Raw genomic sequence first — 4641 nt, 5'->3', positions numbered from 1 at the left:
GACGAGCGCTCGGAGGAATCCCCTCCGTTCAAAAGATAGACAGATAGATATGAGTTTTATTCTTCCCCGGAGGGACATTCACTAGAAAGGAGGGCCGCGCTGTTTGAATGCTGGTAATGGGATAAGGATGTGGGGAGAGTTCAAAGTAAACATCCCGAGGAGAGGCAGTATTCTGGACGGCCGTTTTCACACCAGATATCTCAGCTGATTTGGCCTTATTAGGCTGGACTGGTGTTTGGAGCGCAGGGAGGGAGAGGGAGAGGGAGAGGGGGAGGGAGAGGGAGAGGGAGAGAGAGAGGGAGAGGGAGGGAGAGGGAGAGGGAGAGGGAGAGGGAGAGGGAGGGGGAGAGGGAGAGGGAGAGGGAGAGGGAGAGAGAGAGGGAGAGGGAGAGGGAGAGGGAGAGAGAGAGGGAGAGAGAGAGGGAGAGAGAGAGAGAGAGAGAGAGGGAGAGAGAGAGAGAGAGAGAGGGAGAGGGAGGGAGAGGGAGAGGGAGAGGGAGAGGGAGAGGGAGAGAGAGGGAGAGGGAGAGGGAGAGGGAGGGAGAGGGAGAGGGAGAGGGAATGTGTGCAGCTCTGGCTGGAGGAGTTGAGCCACAGACTCCACACACAGACCTCCACACACAGACCTCCACACACATCACAAACCTCTTCACAGAGACCGCCACAGACAGACGACCACACACAGACCTTCACACAGAGCACCACACACAGATCTCCATCCATACACAAATCTCCATACACAGACCTCCATATACAGACCCCCCCACACACACAGACCACCACACACAGACCTCCATATACAGACCCCCCCACACACACACAGACCACCACACACAGACCTCCATATACAGACCCCCCCCACACACAGACCACCACACACAGACCTCCATATACAGACCCCCCCACACACACACAGACCACCACACACAGACCTCCATATACAGACCCCCCCCACACACAGACCTCCACACACAGACCTCCACACATAAATCTCCATATACAGACATCCCCCACACACACAGACCTCCACACACAGACCTTCATGCACAGGCCTCAATACTCGTTCAGGTAACGAGAGCTGTGGAAGTCAAGTGCACTGACATGTTTATGTTCATAGACAGATCCTAGACTACCCTGGCCCTGGCTAAATATCATTAACACTTCTACAGTCTGTATTCCATGTAGTGTTGGCACAGTGTTGGTCTGAATGAATCCCCTTCAGCAGAGTAGACATTCAGCCTCAAGCTGCTATTCTTTCTGAGTCTGTTAACGTATGCTGATTCCACATCTCATTAATAACGATTTCAAATGTCTTTCCAGTGACAACACTCCATATGAATGGCGCATGAATATGGCGGACAAAAGGCGACTCTCTTACTCCGGCGGCCGACGATGCGAGGCCCTGAATGACGGCACTGTCCCGGAGAGAAAGCAGCTCAATTGTTCGCCCTTTAGTAGAACTGAATTATTCAGTTGTGTGTGGAAAGACGATTTGTCCAAAATGCCAATGAATTACACGCACTAATCCAGTTATGACTGAGATGGGATCAGCAGAGTGAATGTCGTCCCACAGACGAGGGCTCGGTCCCGGGAGTAACGCGACCACAGGCCCGGGAGAGATACCAAAGGCCCGGGAGAGATACCACAGGCCCGGGAGAGATACCAGCATCCTGGTGTCTTAACAGAAACACCGCTCCCCCCATGCCAGTGGGAGTAAGAATGTTCTTGAAGCCGTATCTGCGTTGTTTGTTATTGTGATGTACATTTGAAAGGCACTGCGGCGTTTCCGTGGCGTCCGTGTTGTGTCTGAGTCGCGCTGGTGTTGTACTGTAGCCTAGACGATCCCCCGTCTCCCACAATCCCCCCTGTTATGCAAGCCGACTCACCCGGAGAGGATGAGTCAGATAGGGTGACATCGTCGTCTGGAATCAGGAACTGTGATATCATCAGCCCCTATGTGGGCCCTGGTGTTCTAGCCTGCTGCAAAAGACGGAGATCTCACTCGGGGGCTGACTGCGATGATTACAGACCCAAACGCTCGGTAAGAAAGGCCACATGGAAAACTCATCACCCCAAATAGTCTCGGACAACCCCGCCGCCATGGCCAAGCCTCGAAAAAACGGGGGGATGGGGGGCTGCTGACCTCAAATGGAAAGGCTTAGAATCACTTATCTATCCTATACAGTCCCCAAGTACCACCGGAGGCCGGGGGTGCAGGGAGAGAGGGTTTGCACGTCCGGGGTTACCATGCCGACGGGGTTGTAATGGGCCCTAGCGAGCCATTGTGGAAGAGAGGAGCCTCCCACACGAGCGGAAGCGGCCCCCCCCCCCTCGGCCAGCCCTGCCGTCGCTGAGGGCCTCATCAGATGTTCCAAGGTGCCGGTGACTAAGAGTCTCTCTCGGCCTCGTGTCTCAGCTGTCGGTCTCCCCCACTCCGCGTCCCGTCTCCCTCGGCTCCCCCCCTCCTCCTCCGGCGTCCCGGCCGCCTCCCCCCCTCCTCCTCCGGCGTCCCCGCCGCCTCCCCCCTCCTCCTCCGGCGTCCCCGCCGCCTCCCCCCCTCCTCCTCCGGCGTCCCCGCCGCCTCCCCCCTCCTCCTCCGGCGTCCCGGCCGCCTCCCCCCTCCTCCTCCGGCGTCCCGACCGCCTCCTCCTCCGCGGAGCGGGACCGGAGAGGCCCCGAACGTGAGTCACAGGGTCTGTCCCAATTCAAGAGAGTCGTTGTTTTGCGTCGGGGCTTTTGCCTTGGTAACGGGTGGGGGGAAAAAAACTGAACACGGCGCATAAAAACCGTTCTGACTCCGAACGCTTGGACGGTGCGATCATGGAAGCTTCGTCATCTCAGCTCAGGAACATCAGATGTGATTAATGGCAGCAGCGCCGGCCGCTTGGCAGGCGGACTGAATAATCAGTCCAAGATCACAGCCCAGCACACCGAGCCCTGCCTGCTGGAGGAATCCTCTGAGGTTCAACAAAGGATCTGCTCTAAAACAATAGGAGCGAGTCAGAGGCGTCGTTACTGTATATTTGTCTACAAAGTGTAGTGACAGTATTCAGACTCGGAATGTGTTCACTCATTAACGACACCGTGACATGAGAGGCAGTCTGTCACCGTGTGTAGCCAATCAGGGCTCTCGTCTGAGGGGCTGAAGCTCGGCATGCAGAAAGACTAATCCTTCAACCTGAAAACACTCACAGCTGGAAACAGATCTTACGGAATAACTCCCATTACTGTGTAGGGCTGGGTTTAAAAAATCGATTCATCGATTCTGAATCGATTCGGAATCAAATGATTCAGAATCGATTCATGAATCCCAAAATTGATCTTTTATTTAATGAATAAATGAAGGAATGAATAGTTCATTAATGCATTCAATTATTCATTTATTCACTTTTGGAAATCAGTATCGATACCCAGCCCTAGTATTAATGTGTTGCATAACTTGGCAGTCATGTAATTAAGGTTACAGCTAAAAAAAAAACAGGTTTTAGTAACACTAACCGAATCGATATTGAATCGAATCGAATTGAATCGTGATAATCGATTCCGAACCTTGTGAATCGGAATCAAATCGATTCTTGAAATTCGACTCGATACCCAGCCCTATTACTGTGTATTGTATGATGTCTGTTACTGGCAGTTGGCCTACAGTTGGCCTACAGCTGGAGATGTTCTCCATCGACTTGTATTCGTTTTATATTACGTATCTTGCATTCCTGACAAGCCGTGTCCGTCTGTATTATTTGTCACAACAGGTACCTAGACTTGGACGTCTGAGAGCGAGACCACCGATGACAGATGACATGCAGTCTCAGGTACAGTCATGCTATACGTTCTATACGTTTATCTACGGCCATCTTTGATGATCTTTGAAGTCTGCTTGGTTTGAATGTCAAACAGCAATAGTGTAAAACATCCACAAAGTGCAAGGTGTTATGAAAATGAAAGCTATTGCTAGATTAGGCTTGAATTTCCATGAAAAGTCTTCACAATGGCGTCCGCCCGTTGGAACTAGATACAGTTTCACCCTCAGCGAGAGACGCAGCGGCTTCCCATGACCCTCGGCGGTGAGACAGAGGGCTCCGGCACCTCCGGCAGTCTGCGCCGGCCAAGCCGTCACCACGGAAACCGAGGGAGTTGCTCGACAGGCGGGCATGGCTTTGCTCCGCCTCGCCGCTGAGGTCAACGTCAGCGACCCCTTCCCGACCCCCTGGGCCCCGGCCACGCCCCCTGGTCTGAGAATGCCGGGCTCCTTCTGAATGGCCTCTTAATGGGCTCATAATAGGCCTCTCCTGTTTCTGCCCCCCCGGTCTGGGCCCTGAATGGAGGGCTTCTCGGGGAGATGATGAAGTGGGCGGGGCCGCTCTTCCTACTGGCTCTGCTTTAAATAAATTAGAAGCCTTTTCACTTTGGACTTCCCCGCTAAGGCCAATTAGCCCCCGGAGAAAAACAACATAGCTAAAAAGCTCACCTGACCCCCTATGGTGGCAGAGAGAGAGAGAGAGAGAGAGAGAGAGAGAGAGAGAGAAGGAGGGAGAGAGAGAGAGAGAGAGAGAGAGAGAGAGAGAGAGAGGGAGAGAGAGAGAGAGAGAGGGAGAGAGAGAGAGAGAGAGAGAGAGAGAGAGAGAGGGAGAGAGAGAGAGA

This window comes from Borostomias antarcticus (genome assembly GCF_949987555.1).
Source record: "Borostomias antarcticus genome assembly, chromosome: 23".
Taxonomy (NCBI): Eukaryota; Metazoa; Chordata; class Actinopteri; order Stomiiformes; family Stomiidae; genus Borostomias; species Borostomias antarcticus.
This window is presented reverse-complemented; position numbering follows the sequence as displayed.